The sequence below is a fragment of the Lissotriton vulgaris genome, chromosome 8 (genome assembly GCF_964263255.1).
Source record: "Lissotriton vulgaris chromosome 8, aLisVul1.2, whole genome shotgun sequence".
Taxonomy (NCBI): Eukaryota; Metazoa; Chordata; class Amphibia; order Caudata; family Salamandridae; genus Lissotriton; species Lissotriton vulgaris.
In genome coordinates this window covers 1,199,439,377-1,199,456,085 of record NC_141696.1, presented here as the reverse complement: position 1 = coordinate 1,199,456,085, position 16,709 = coordinate 1,199,439,377, and positions in this window count along the sequence as shown.

The window sequence follows — 16,709 nt, the reverse complement described above, 5'->3', positions numbered from 1 at the left end:
CAAAAAGAAGTGCCTACCTGTCCTAATCTGGGGCACTGCTGTGTGAGTCTATAAGGCAACTACATTTTTACAGGATGAGGATAACAGAGCATTGAGACCTATCCTTGGTGTTTTGCCATGGTTGCGATGTAATTTGTATCGTGGCAAGTACAGCCCTTAGGAACTATCGTAGGATTGCCTTATTGGACATTGAGGGCAAGGCTTATGCAAGCACTCTTCTGACAGAACTAGTCGATTGGGTCAGCAAGGAAGATCTTCTCCCTTTCTACCAGACCGGGTTCCGATCAGGAGGTTCCACCTTAGATAACATCAATGCCCTATCATGCCTAGTACACCAAACGATGGCCCATGGCACTCAGCCACATTTTGCTTGTTTCATTGACTATACAGCAGCATTCAATGGTGTAGACCGCAACATCCTATGGAAGAAATTGGCACGTTGGAACATCTGCCCGAAACTGTTAAAAGCCATTAGATCTCTGTATTCGCAAACTTGGGTAAGAGTTAAACTCTCATGTGAATCCACTACAGAAAAAATCACCACGGATCACGGGCTAAAGCAGGGCTGTATCCTTGCCCTGCTGCTCTTTAATTTATATACAGCTGATTTGGGCAGCGCTCTGCACGGAGCCACTTTAGCAACACCCAGGATTGGGCAAATCAAGATCCAGCTGATGCAATATGCTGATGACCTGGTCCTTTTGGACCACACTAAAATCGGCCTTCAAAAAGCTTTAAAAGCACTCTCAGAGTACAACGATATAAACAAGCTGGTTGCCAACCCAACAATATCCAAGATTGTGATCTTTGGAGGTCAGCCAAATTTTTTTTTTGATATACGGAGTCATTGAATAGTACACAATCGTACAACTATCTTGGGGTCTGGTTCAGTGAAACTGGCCGCACACAGGTCCTCCGCCATAAGCTCCAGCAGAAAGGGAAAATGGTTATCTACGCCATCTGCAAACTCCATGCCGTCTTAGAAAGTGTTGCAGGTATTCTGCTCATACACAGAACTGTGCACAGAGACCAATGACCTCAGTGAATTGTGGTGGACCAAAAAACTCACCCCAGTACCTAGAACCCCTAACCGACTAGCATCATTGTCACATTAGCTCTTCGTCCTATAGCAAAAGTACCAATGATTAGACAACCCAGAACATGTGACTTAGGTTACTCTCAGGAATGGTGGGAATCAAGAACACTCTTTCGTTTGTTATGCTCATACCAGTCCACAGCATGGGTAAAAAGAGACACGGTAACGTTTAAAATGTTTATTTTAACAAGGTGCTCTAAGATGCAATATTTTATCTAACATAAGCAGGCATATGATTAAAAATAATATGATCAGCATTGTTACAATTCCATAAAACACAAAGGAGAAATCATATTATAATCATAGTGGAAACAGGTCCTATAGTGCCTTGTATGCCACCCTCCCTAGCTAGGAACTATGTTTTATAGAATATAGAAGGTCTCTTAGGCTTGAATTGTGGACCCCATACCTCCAAGATCAGCAGATGTGAATCACATCAGGATCTGCAAAAGCTCTCTGTCTCTGGAAACTGATTTTTTGCAAATGTCTAAAATCATGCATGTTGTGAAATAATAAAGGCGCCAGAATTTCAGTTAGCAGCAGCTGCGTGTATGTTATGTCTAAGCATGAGCCGATCAGCCTGAATAACAGCTAACATTGTTATCATAACCTTGGAGGGTTTAGCACTCACTGTGCAGACTAAGGTCGCAGTGTAAGTCTAGGGATGTTGAAAACAAGCTATTCTCATTTGAAGATATTCACACAGTTAAACTTACAACAACAGCTACATGCAGTGTCGTATGAAAAAGCGGAAAAAAAGGAAAAATGATGTTTAAACTTCTAATAAGCTTATGCTAACATAGCAATGTGCTCAAGCAGGGGCCTGCCTTCACTACAAAAGTCCAACAACAACAACCATCCAAAGAGTCCTGAGGGCAAAACTATTACCTTCCCTCAATTATGCGGTACAGGCGTTTCTAGGCAAACTTTCGCTGGATCTTGAAAAGATCCACTGTGCAGTTTACAAAAAGGTATTTTGTCTACCAGCAGGCACTAGAAATACTTACATTCCCCAGGAATTCAATCTCAACCGACAATCTTTGGAAGAACTGGCGACTCTGGCGAAATATTTTTATCTAACAACTGTGGCACCAGAGGATTTGATGAAGACCGTTATAAACAACTTTTTTCAACAACCTGGCAATCCATGGTCAACTGGCCTTGCTACAGCCTAAAGAACCAGGATAACCCACTCACGGGGTCTCGGCGACGGGGGAACCGCCCTAGTCTTCCATACCTTGCATACTTAATAAAAAGGAGACACAGGAGCCTTCGTCTGCAGGAGGAACCCAGATTTATTTCAATAGCCCGGGCTATGGAACAGAGTCCCAAGCGAGTCAAAGGACAGTGCAAAGGAGGCTGCTACTTCACTCAGTAGCTTACATGCCTTTTATAAGTTTCTTAGTACATTCATTTGGCTGTTAGTCCATTATTCACTCAGGGCAGTGTTTGTTGTTGATTAGCTGGACTCAGGTGGTGTTTGTAGTTAGTGACCTGGTCAAGGCTTGGTACACAGAGCATTGTACACTCTTTGCATGTAGTTGGTGACCTGGTTAAGGCTTGGTACACAGAGCATTGTCCACGCTGCTTTGATCAGGGCTCTTTCTTTCAGGTGATTGTTCAACTGCCTGATCAAAGCCGGGTCTTTCAAGTCATTGTTTACCCACCCTGATTAGGAGGAGCCAGCAGTCAGACCATTGTCCAGATAACCTGATCAGGATGTCAAGGATGTGTTATCAGGCTGGGAGCAGGAGAGGAAAGATGAGTCATTAACTTGGGGTGAGGGCCATGTGGCTTTCTGATGAACTGCTGAGAACAGGCGGTTGGGCGGGTGACAGTTCCTGGGCAGAAATGCAGGCCTACAAAAATGGATTTTTGTCGTGCTGATAGAATTTTCCTTGTACAAAAGAAAAACGACCAGGTGGGTCCTGTGAAGGTGTTTGCCACGAGATGGCAATGTTAAAAAACCAATGGAGTCCTGGTAAGAATGATTGCTGATCGAAAAATACTTTTCCTCAGACCCTCCTTTTGCCATAGAGTGGCAAATACTTTAGAAAATGCCAATGTTCATTAGGCCGTCTGTTTCTTGCTGGATCATCACCATCATATTGGAGTTGTGAATGTTTGATGGCGGAGGCTTGATGGTCTAGACACACATTGTACAGAGCACTGGCAGACACTGAAAGCACAAACAGCAGGAGACCAGGACAGCTACTCCCAAGGCAAGGAAGATGAGGACCCTCCTTCCCCACTGGGAAAGAATACCCCAGATCCAGCCCGTGAGGGAGTGGTTGAGTTGAATACTACCATCTCACTGAGTTTATCTGGTGGTAGTGGCAATGTGGAAGAGCTGGTCGGGCAAAAAGGAGCACTGGTATTGCCAGATCTGTTACGCCGGAAGTCATCGTGGAATGTCCCAAGGACAGAATGGGCAGTACCTTTGGCAGTGTAGGCCTCTTGCATCAACATCCACCATGCAAGAAAATACCCAGAGATGGAAAATGGGTAAGGAAAGAATGGGACAGGGTGTATCATGGAATGTGGCATCAGTCCACACACCCAGCAGTTGGAGGTGTTCATGCTGACATCTTGTTTCTGAATTCGGGTGTTTTGGATGGCGGCCATTGTGCTAAGCCAGGGACCCCTAGTGGCTGTCTGTGATTGGTGGTTGCTTCACTGGGCGCAGGTGCCAAGGGCCCTAATGGCTTACCTCAGTCTGACACACCAGCACTACTCTCAGCCGGGGAATATCACAGCCTTACAGCCTATTGGTACTTGGCGAAGTCAAGGGCAAGCCTTCCCTCAGGGGCGCAAAACAATTGTTCTTGGTGTTGAGCAGAGTTAAGGGAGGGTTCGACCCATCCTTTCAGTATTCTGTCACTCTCTGCTTCCGCAGTTGTAGAATGCAGTCTGGCATTGCTGAATGGGACAAACGTCAGGACTGTTTCTGTAAAGAGTACAAAAGGTCTTAGTTAGACTGTACAGGCAATCAGTTTTTAAACCCAATGCTGGTACAGACATATTAGTAGTATGGGACTGAATATCAATCACACTCTGTACTGTGTTTTCAACCATGCCCTCGTCTGCCACCCACTTAGCGGGACCTCCTACATACATTCCTTCCCTTTTTCTAAGAGCTGTTTGTCTGGCCGTTTGGTCAGCCAGAGCATTGCCTTTCCCAACATCATTCGTTACCTTTTTATGGGCCTTACATTTTATAATGGCCACCTTTCTGGGGAGTGTCAGGGAGTCTAACAGTCGGTGGATTAGCGGACCATGTTGAATCTTGGTCCCATAGGAAGTAAGGAAATTCCTTTCTTTCCACAACCTCCCGAAGTTATGGGCCACCCCGAAGGCATATTGGGTGTCAGTGTAGATATTTACAGTTTTACCCTTGCTTAACTCACAAGCTCTAGTGAGAGCCACTAGTTATGCTGCCTGAGCAGAGCACTGCAGAATCTGAGCTGTTTCTACTATCTTTTCCAATGTAGTGAGTGGAGAAGTGATTAGAGCGGCAGACCCTGATGCAGAGGTCTAGCCCGGGACCAGGGTTCAATTCCCCGCCTTGGTGGGTCTTGGGCTCAAAATCCCATGGACCTGATAATTCTCACCTCGGTGCCTATTCCAATCATGGAGTCCCACTCTGCAACTCTGGGCAATAGCTTGCTTAATCTCCACAACGGCCCCCACAATGCTAAGGATGCCTGGCCTCCACCTTGGGGGTGCCCAGGAGTGGACGCCTCACAGGGAAAGCCAGGATGGGTTCCACAGCGGTATTCGTACAAGCGCCTTGAGACCCTTGCGGGTGAGTAGTCCGCTATACAAGTATCAATTTACATTTACATATAGGCAGCTGAGGTGTTACCATCTGGCCTTCTGAGACATGATCCGTCTATATACAGTGTACCTTCTGGTTCTGCTATCGTGGTATCCTGTAAGTCAACCCGTCCCTTTGTCTCATCCTCTATCCTTAATATGCAATCATGTGGGTCTAAGCGGGCATCCTGAGTGTCCAGCGGAAGTAATGTGGTGGGGTTTAGTGCAGTGCATCTTTTGATGTTAATATGGCTGGCAAAGAGTGTCAGATCCTACCCTGTACGTCATGCGCTAGTGAGGTACTTTGCCTTGGTGTTGTTAAGGAGGGTATTTACAGAATGAGGGACTATCAGACTCAGAGGGGAGTTCATGATAATTCCCGCACTCTGACGGATCATGAGGGCGGACGCAGCTGTCGCCTGTAGGCATCCTGGGAGAGCCCTTGCAACAGGGTCTAAGGTGGCTGAAAAATAGGGACATGGTCGTTGGTGACCTGACCTCCAAACATCTGGGTCAAGACAGTGCATGCACAGCCGTCGGCCTCATGTACAAAAAGAAAACATTGTTTGCTATAGTCAGGAGTACCGAGGACTGGAGCAGTACTCAGGGCCCTCTTCAAATCTTGGAAGGCCTGTGCATGCTCTGTAGTCCATGGAAAGGAACTGTCTGATATGTCCTTAGTGGTGAGGGCCAGAAGAGGTTTAACAATGGCCGAAAAATTGGAAATCCACTGTCTACAGTATGAGGTTAGGCCTATGAAAGCTAGTACCTGCTTCTGTGTTCGTGGGGCCGTCATAGCATTGATAATGGGCTACAGGATCAGCGGTGAGCTGCCTTCCCTCCTTCGAGAGGAGATGGCCTAAATAGGTCACATTCTCTTGACAAAACTGCAACTTTTTCATAGAAACTTTGTGATTATGGAGGGCAAGGTGGCGTAACAGACAAAGAGTAGCTTCTTTACCTGCTGGGGCAGAATTTGCAGCAATGAGGAGGTCATCTACATATTGCAGGAGTGTGGAATTGTCAGGGAGTACCAAGGAATCTAGTTGACCGTTTAGGGCTTGACTTATTAATAATAAAGGTGTAGGCATGGCAAAAAGTTTATTTTGCTAGGTCGGAATGGCAGTTAAAAACTGCACTACGGGAAGCAGTGGAGGTCTGAGATATGTTTTAAAAGTGAACTTTAGTGGATGCACAATGAGTGCTGTAGGCCACTAGAAGCATTTAATTTACAGGCCTGGGTACATATAGTACCATTTACTAGGGACTTTAAAGTAAATTAGGCATTCCAATCACGTAAATGACAATTGTACCACGTTTTAGCGAGAGGTCGCACAGACCTTACCAATGGTTAGCAGGGAAAAAGTGCACAGAGCCCTAATGCCAACAAATGCAGGTTCAGCAACAGAAAGCAAAAACCTGGGGTTGACCCGGCAAACTAGGCCCCACAAAGTGTAGTGTAGCTCTCTCCCCTTCCTACAGCAGGGTGCAGCAACTTGCCTTGCTTATTTGCATTAAAGTTAGTAAATCTGCTCCTTAATTTGTCCACATGGTTGCCGATGGGCACCATCCACACTTGTTTCAGGGGTCGAGGACTCTTTTTTTTTACCTTCCTCACAGTCCCGGTCTGCAGCGGCTTCAATTTCCAGCAGCAGGAAACAACAGATCAGTCACACTTTTATGTTCACTAAGGTCATGGAAACAAAACGTGGACTGCTAATATGGTTATCCTTGACCATGCAATGTACTGTCGCTCCTTGTTCTATTAAGAAGGATTGTTGTTTGCTCTCCCAGATGGTGTACATGCTTCTGCCCTCCCAGACTAATAGTAAAGTAAAATGGCGTGACATAGAAGTGGTTGACGGAAGATAAGGCCTACATCCCCAGCATTCATCCTCTCAAGAAATTTGTGGCCCTGCTATTTATTTATTAGAAATTAACCACCGATGATCTCACACAATAAAAACATGGTGATAGAATATTTACCTTTAAAGATGGAGACTGAAGATGGGGAAAAGACTTTACGATTGACAGGAGGTTAATATCAAACACAACAAGGTGATGGACCGAGTGCTGTAACTTTTCAATCACCCTCAGTCAAGAGATCTGGGTTTAATCCATCCTGCTTTTGCTCACTATGCCACCCCAGTTTGGACCTAGCCACACGCAAATCAGTCTTGACCCTGCTCCTCATGGGAACATAATAGGCAGAGGATGATCTTGTAGAGATCAGCATGTTGCCTATTTAATGTCATTGTTAATACTAATGGCAACTGCTGAGTATTAAGAATTCTCTTTTTGCTGTTCTAAGTCTTTTTATCGCACACAATCCATGTTACTCTGATTCCTCTTGCTTCAACATGTATTGTTTCTATTACCATATTTCATTGCATGACACTGCAATTCTATCTCCTATGTGTTTTATAGTTCCATTTGTAAAGTGCTCCAACACCTTAGAGTATGGTTCACCCTGCATAAAACTGCTACTCATTGTAAATAGAAACAGGCAGGTCAGTTGTGCTAGAAGTAGAAGTGTGGGGCTGCTGCAGTACCCCCAGATATCCATTATGAAGTTCAGATTAAGAATTAGCACTATAGAAGTAATTATGTATTCGTCATGGAGCATTTACTGCGCGTTTAAAGCCAAACACTCAAAGGGTACTCAACTTCGTTACACAAAGTGCTGCCAATTCCTTTTTCATTGAGAGCTGGATTTACTGTTCCTTTCTCCAGCTGCAACTTTATTTGGTAATTTTAACATGTGGCTCTTGCTGACTCAGAGACAAGAGGATGTCTCAACATTCCCGAGGTTTTCTAACACACATATATGTAAACCTGTGCTCACTTTTCAAAGGAAAGATCGAATAACCCAGATCAATGTAATTGAAAGTACAAACGAGGCACTTAAGTTAATAACCAGCAGCTCCACTCAACACAAGTGTTCCACTGAGGCGCCTCAGGCAACACCATAGCCACTGGGTCTCAAAATATTATTTGCTTGCCAAATATTCTATGAAGTTGTGTCTCAAAATCTGGCTAAAACGTGACAAGAACTACATCTTGTTAATGCACCAGGTCGCACATGTGCTAGTCTGGTGGGGGTGGCCTGCTTAATCAACTTCCGGCCCATCAAATACAATGACTATATCAGAAGCACTCCCAGATTGAGGTTTTATGTTTGTTGTTGTGGGGAGCCCTCTTGCCCGCCCTCTCTCTTCCTTACCTTTTCCGAGTTTCCGTGCACTTCTTCAGACAGTGGGATCCTGCCCTAGACAGGTGTTTGGTCACGGTCTCCTTAACTTAATTTAGTTTATCTTGTCGGCGAGTCTGTTAGATAACTTACTGGCCTGCATGCGCCTTATTGGTAGCTGGTAACCCTATCAGAGATGGGAAGCTTTCCCGATAAGCACTTTATTGACATTGATTATTCACTGATTGCGCCTTTGTTAGCCTCGGGGTCTAGTGTCATCGGGCTTAATCTAGATCAGGAAGTACCTACGTTGCTCAGACTGGAGAAATTCTTACATTTTAAAGGTATTCTTTTAATCACGATGGTACATCAGCAATTAACGCTTCTAGTTGATGTGCAAAATATGTGTAAGTTTAAAATCACATAAACCAGTTAAACCACTAATTTACAGGCTTCATTGGAAGAATCGTGTAACATGCCAGTAAACATGGTAGCTGAAACATTTCTGTTTACTTTGTTTTGCTATTTGAATAGCATTCCCTATTGTCAAATCTATATATTTTCCAAGAGTGGCAACCCCAATAGGTCCCGAGCAAATAGGCAATGCGAGCAATAATCTTTTTAAATCAATCTTTTAACCTTGAAACATTTACCTTATTTCGCAGGAAACTAATATTCATTTGTACATTTGTATGTTATGCTGCCCTTACGCCGGATCCTACGTGGACATGTGCAGCTGTAATCCTTCCCAATTTGCTAGAGGTTTGTGAGCTGGGCAACAGAACTGCAAACCAATGTGAAGAAATTCAAATGTGTGCTAAAAAAAGAATCTGGATTGTTCCTACAAATGTGTTGTTCCACTAAAACGGATATAGCACCAAACATCCCCTCTCCCTGAACATCGCCTCTTTTTATTTGTGACCTAAGGTCCATCAATCCGGTGGGTATCTGCACAGACACATTCTCAAATTTTTGCATGACCAAACCAAACATATATACAGCCCCAGTGGTCTGTTCCATAATTGTCCATTGAGAAAAGGTGGACCATATTTCTTTAAAGGAATAAATATATTTATTATTTATCCAACATTCACACTGTTGCCTTTGTAGGTCTTTCTCTTGAAGGGCCGAAAAGCTGACCGCTGAGCGCAAGGAGGCCAATCGGGGGGAATTCAATAATTTACATAAGTCTTGCTTAACTGTAGACCACAGGGAAGCAAGAAGAGGATGGGTGGGGGTAGAACCGTTAGGGTTGGACGAATGGGGACTTGTTGTCATTCCCTCAGCGAGGACAGCGTGAACGTGTGTGGTCGGTGTCATGGGAAAGGTCGGGAGGGCTGGTGTGGCAGGGGAAACAGTAGGAGGGGCAGTGGGGGCAGGAGTGGGTGGTGGTAAGGTGACATGCGGGTGCGAGGTGTCAGGGCAGGGTATATTGGAGCATATACAGGAGGACTTTCTAGGATGGTATTAAGAAATGAATCACTTTCTTCTTTCCCCTCTATATGAACCTTTCCTTTTTCTTCACGGACTGGATAGCACTTCTGTACCCGGGCCCCATGCTCCCTATCGGCTATTTCTACCGATTTTGTTATTCGATTCTGTAAATTTTCTCTGGCGTGATCGCCCATTGACAAACGTTCTTGTTTTCTTTCTTGCGCCTTCTGTTTTCTAGCTCTCTGTTCTATCTCTTTCCTCCAAAATCGGACAGATTCATACCTGGAGGGACGCGTTTTTCTTTTAATTAATCGTTCCTCTAAGTTGGCGAGGACTTGGGAATCAAAGGAGCCATAAAGTGGCCATTGTAACTCTGCATTACTTTTCTTGGTGTATTTCACCCAAAATGAGGAAAACATTATGGCGGAAGGGCCATATTTAATGTACATGGTATGGCCAGGGGTTCCTTCTGGAGGGAGCGGGCAGGCTGCCTCCAGCTGGGAGTCCTGAGTACGCAAACAACAACATAATCTTTTGAACTTACTACTGACTGGCACGCTTAAAAACAGATAACAGACACCAGCGGGATCCTAAAACTCACCTCGCTTGCTTGTCTTTTGCAAAGGGCAATAATAGCAGAATCATACAGAACAGACACCAGCGGGTTTCTAAAATTCACCTTGATTGCTTGGCTTTGGCAAAAGTCAATATACATACAGAACCATACAGACCAGACACCAGCGGGTTTTAAAATGTACCTCGCTTGCTTGGCTTTTGCAAAAGTCAATAACAGGACAGACAGACTTGGTGGATGATCATTCCAGCCTTACCTTACAGGGGTAGTTCTCTTCTGCAGACATAGGGTTGTGTCCTGCTCCAGAAATTATTTGCTAGGGGACTCCAGCGAGAAGGCGGTCAAGTGGCCCAGACCGGGTGGGGAGGAACAGCGGGCGAGTCGTTCAGTCTACCGGAATACAAGAATCCCTAAAGTAGGGTGCCTCCGTCGGAGTCTCTGCGTGCACCCACTCACATCTACCGTGCCTGACCTCCGTACTCATGGAGTCCCTATTCGGGGTCTCGGCAACGGGGGAACCGCCCTAGTCTTCCATACCTTGCATACTTAATAAAAAGGAGACACAGAAGCCTTCATCTGCAGGAGGAACCCAGATTTATTTCAATAGCCCGGGCTATGGAACAGAGTCCCAAGCAAGTCAAAGGGCAGTGCAAAGGAGGTTGCTAATTCACTCTGTAGCTTACATGCCTTTTATATGTTTCTTAGTACATTCATTTGGCTGTTAGTCCATTATTCACTCAGGGCAGTGCTTGTTGTTGATTAGCTGGACCCAGGTGGTGTTTGTAGTTAGTGACCTGGTCAAGGCTTGGTACACAGAGCATTGTCCACTCTATGCTTGTAGTTGGTGACCTGGTCAAGGCTTGGTAAACAGAGCATTGTCCACGCTGCTTTGATTAGGGCTCTTCCTTTCAGGTGATTGTTCAACTGCCTGATCAAAGCTGGGTCTTTCAAGTCATTGTTTACCGACCCTGATTAGGAGCCAGCAGTCAGACCATTGTCCAGATAACCTGATCAGGATGTCAAGGATGTGTTATCAGGCTGGGAGCAGGAGAGGAAAGATGAGTCATTAACTAGGGTGAGGGCCATGAGGCTTTCTGCTGAACTGCAGAGAACAGGGGGTTGGGCGGGTGACAGTTCCTGGGCAGAAATGCAGTCCTACAAAAATGGGTTTTTGTCGTGCTGATAGAATTTTCCTTGTACAAAAGAAAAACGACCAGGTGGGTTCTGTGAAGATGTTTGCCACGAGATGGCAATGTTAAAAAACCAATGGAGTCCTGGTAAGAAGGATTGTTGATCGAAAAATACTTTTCCTCAAGTTATAGCCAGATCTTGGATCTTAAAAGATCCCCCAAGCGTAATGGAATGGTGGAGCTTGATAAACGGAATTAATGTTATGGAACTTTCCTTAGCAAGACTTAGAGGACCGAATGCCTTGAAAAAGAAAGAAAAAATTTGGGGAACCTTCTTTTGTTTTGAACTGTAATTATGTTTAGAGGCCAGTGTTAAATCTATTGTTCTAACTATGGTTTCCTGAAAAGCATTTTTGAAACTATATCTGTTTATTCCCTGCTTTAGTTGTTAAATGAAAAATTATATATAATTTTTTTTGTTTGTATGATGATGTTCTTCCTGCAATAATAAACATTTAAAAAAAAAAAAAAAAAAAAAAACGACATCTTACACAGCCGGTGGGGAGGCAAACCCTTCATAGGATTCTTGCAGCCAGGCTACATCCGCTTCCCCTAAAAGATCAGTATCCTTCATTGAAAATAAGACCGGCCATCACGAAGTGCGGCCTCTGCCATTATAAGCCTGAATCGCTGGCTCACATTCTGCTGTGCTTTCCTACCTTATTGCCAGCTCGCCGAATCTATCTAAGGCCCTTTCTCCTTGAACCGGGCACCCGGACAGCAAATGAGGCTATTCAACAGTTATACTTGCTGGACACAGTGAAGCACATGGCCAACTTTGCCAAGTTCATCTATCACGCCCGCACAGTGCTTATGAACATGTCAAGTTTGGCTCTGCATGTAGCGAATCATAGTGTTGTTGCCAAAAGAATACTTTTTGGCAGGGTTCCCCCTGGAAAGTACAGTGCCACAGATCAGACAAGTAACTTTGGGAGCATTAACTTTCTTTAGGCCCCTTGGGATTTAAAAATCTCCCAGACAATGTGCTCCTTTGGCTTATAGGGGGTATTATCTTCAGGGAGGAACCGCCTCTCCTCCTCCTTCTCCTCCTCCTCCTCTTCTTCTTCTTCACCACTGTGGTGTTGTGGTGGTCCTTGTGGTGGTGGTGGTGGTGGTGGTGAATGAGATGCTCCTGCTGCTGCTGCTACTGTAACCATTTCTCAGTACAAATAGGTCTGCAAACAGGTCTTCCTAAGTCAAAGTACAAAGTGAGAATGAGGAAAAAAGGTGGGGGCTTTCATCATTTGGAAAAAAAACTGTTCTGAACCAATGAAAAGTGTTACTTTCAGGTCACATGACCCGAGGCGCTTACTCTACGCGCCCCGGGGCGCTTACGTAGCGCAATCGTATGCGCTCGGGTGCTTCCGGGTGCACTACGCCGTGCGTATCACGTGGACACGGCTACGCGAAACGTCACGATGATGTTTTCGTTCGCGGAAATAGCGCAAAAGGGACGCTCACCGGTACGCGCACCGGGGCGCGCCGCAAGACTGCACTTTCCGGTGCGCACACCGGTCCGCGCACTGGGAGCGCTCCAGGGCGAAAAAAAAAAAAACAATTAAAAAGCCATGAACAATATACATAAAAAAATAGTATTACAAAAATATACAATATAGGATTCATTATAAAAATTATTATATTTCATAGCTATAGAAATTTGCTATTAAAAAACCTTTGAAATTCACTGAAAAAAACATAGGTTTGAGGCCCTATATATAGTTAGGAATTAGCATTTAAAAAACCTATGAAATTCACTGAAAAAACCATAGGTTTCACACCAGTTATAGTTAGGAATAAGCATTTAAAAAACCTAATAAATTCACTGAAAAAATCATAGGTTTGATACCAGTTATAGTTAGCTGGAAATTTTGCTGACATAAAACTATTGAAATTCCCACGTTATAGTTAGTTGGACTCACTATAACTTGCGCACCTGCAATGCACTGCTGATGACGTCACATATTACATCACTCACGACATGGTCAGTGACATCACTCATGACATCACTGATGACACCATCCTTGTGACAGAGTGACAGACCTCCTTTCAGTGTAATGTAACCCTTGAAACACATATTCAAAAATAGAAACTAACATTTTCAAATAAATGGACATTCCCATACCAGTTACAACAACCAATTCAGTAATTCCAACATCTATATACACATCCACTCATTCACCAACAGTTCTATATAGTCAGTCATACATATACTCACTCATCATATGTAGTGATACACCTATACATCCTGTTACACACCGACAGTCATCCAAAAGTTACTCACACACATACTCACACATGCAAATAAACTATTGAACATCCATTTATTTGCATATACAGCTATACACACACTACCACCTTACTTCTAAAGAAACTTACACATACTTACTCTCTTAAACAATCACTTATAGAAACACATACTTATTTAAACAGGAACTCTTACAATCTCTCACTCTCACATATACTCACTTATATACATCAATACTCACATATACTAGATTAAAACATATGTAGTTACTGATAAAGACACTAGTGAGACAGTCATTCACTCACTAACACACACATATACACACTCATTCACCCGTACAGTCCTGCACATATGCTGTCACAAACAGTGAGTCATTCATTGATGCATCTATGTGCTAAGTAATACCCCCACCAAACCATACAGACACTCATACTGATACTAAAAAACATAAAACAGCAAAAAAGAATAAAAAAAAACAGTGACACCATCCTTGTGACAGAGTGACAGACCTCCTTTCAGTTTAATGTAACCCTTGAAACACCTATTCAAAAATAAAAAATAAAATATAAAACGTATTTATTTTTCAGAAAGACACACATTCATTGGATGGTGTCATCAGTGATGTCATGAGTGATGTAATATGTGACGTCATCAGCATTGCATTGCAGGCGCGCAAGTTATAGTGAGTCCAACTAACTATAACGTGGGAATTTCAATGGTTTTATGTCAGTAAAATTTCCAGCTAACTATAACTGGTGTCAAACCTATGGTTTTTTCAGTGAATATATATATATATATATATATAGATATATATATATACACACATCTTATTCCTAAAATCTCCTTTGGTGTTTTTGTTTTATACAATGGAATTAATAACGGGCCTTTAGATGCAACAGAGCAAACTTTCAACAAAGGCCAGACTGGGTAGGCCCCTCATCCGGATATTTACCACGCAGAGCCAAACTTGACATGTTCATAAGCACTGTGCGGGCGTGATAGATGAACTTGGCAAAGTTGGCCATGTGCTTCACTGTGTCCAGCAAGTATAACTGTTGAACAGCCTCATTTGCTGTCCGTGTGCCCGGTTCAAGGAGAATGGGCCTTAGATAGATTCGGCGAGCTGGCAATAAGGCAGGAAAGCACAGCAGGATGTGAGCCAGCGATTCAGGCTTATAATGGCAGAGGCCGCACTTCGTGATGGCCGGTCTTATTTTCAATGAAGGATACTGATCTTTTAGGGGAAGCGGATGTAGCCTGGCTGCAAGAATCCTATGAAGGGTTTGCCTCCCCACCGGCTGTGTAAGATGTAGTTTAAGGCCATGCAATGTGTGGGGGGAACTCTGGGTCTCATGAATGCCTCTAGCTGTCAAAGCTTCTATGTCCAATATACGAGAGTATGATCTTACTTGCTTTTTTATTGATGTTTTAATGGTGGTGTACTTAATTATGTTGGGGTCCCAATTTTATGTGGCTAGTTAAAAAAGTTCTTTGGCTTGAGGAAAAGTATTTTTCGATCATCCTTCTTACCAGGACTCCATCGGTTTTTTAACATTGCCATCTCGTGGCAAACATCTTCACAGAACCCACCTGGTCGTTTTTCTTTTGTACAAGGAAAATTCTATCAGAACGACAAACATCCATTTTTGTAGGCCTGCATTTCTGCCCAGGAACTGTCACCCGCCCAACCCCCTGTTCTCTGCAGTTCAGCAGAAAGCCTCATGGCCCTCACCCTAGTTAATGACTCATCTTTCCTCTCCTGCTCCCAGCCTGATAACACATCCTTGACATCCTGATCAGGTTATCCTGACAATGGTCTGACTGCTGGCTCCTAATCAGGGTGGGTAAACAATGACTTGAAAGACCCAGCTTTGATCAGGCAGTTGAACAATCACCTGAAAGGAAGAGCCCTAATCAAAGCAGCATGGACAATGCTCTGTTTACCAAGCTTTGACTAGGTCACCAACTACAAGCATAGAGTGGACAATGCCCTGTGTACCAAGCCTTGACCAGGTCACTAACTACAAACACCACCTGGGTCCAGCTAATCAACAACAAGCACTGCCCTGAGTGAATAATGGACTAACAGCCAAATGAATGTACTAAGAAACATATAAAAGGCATGTAAGCTTCAGAGTGAATTAGCAGCCTCCTTTGCACTGTCCTTTGACTTGCTTGGGACTCTGTTCCATAGCCCGGGCTATTGAAATAAATCTGGGTTCCTCCTGCAGATGAAGGCTACTGTGTCTCCTTTTTATTAAGTATGCAAGGTATGGAAGACTAGGGCGGTTCCCCCGTTGCCGAGACCCCGAATAGGGACTCCATGAGTACGGAGGTCAGGCCCGGTAGATGTGAGTGGGTGCACGGAGAGACTCCGACGGAGGCGCCCTACCCGAGGGATTCTTGTATTCCGGTAGACTGAACGACTCGCCCGCTGTTCCTCCCCACCCGGTCTGGGCCACTTGACCGCCTTCTCGCTGGAGTCCCCTAGCAAATAATTTCTGGACCAGGACACAGCCCTATGTCTGCAGAAGAAAACTACCCCTGTAAGGTAAGGGTGGAATGATCATCCACCAAGTCTGTCTGTCCTGTTATTGACTTTTGCAAAAGCCAAGCAAGCGAGGTACATTTTAAAACCTGCTGGTGTCTGGTCTGTATGGTTCTGTATGTATATTGACTTTTGCCAAAGCCAAGCAAGCGAGGTGAATTTTAGAAACCCGCTGGTGTCTGTTCTGTATGATTCTGCTAATATTGTCCTTTGCAAAAGACAAGCAAGCAAGGTGAGTTTTAGGAACCCGAAAACAGAAGGCGCAAGAAAGAAAACAAGAACGTATGTCAAAGGCTGATCACGCCAGAGAAAATGTACAGAATCGAATAACAAAATCGGTCGAAATAGCTGATAGGGAGCATGGGGCCCGGGTACAGAAGTGCTATCCAGTCCGTGAAGAAAAAGGAAAGGTTCATATAGAGGGGGAAGAAGAAAGTGATTCATTTCTTAATACCATCCTAGAAAGTCCTCCTGTATATGCTCCAATGTACCCTGCCCTGACACCTCGCACCCGCATGTCACCTTACCACCACCCGCTCCTGCCCCCACTGCCCCTCCTACTGTTTCCCCTGCCGCACCAGCCCTTTCAACCTTTCCCATGACACCGACCACACAC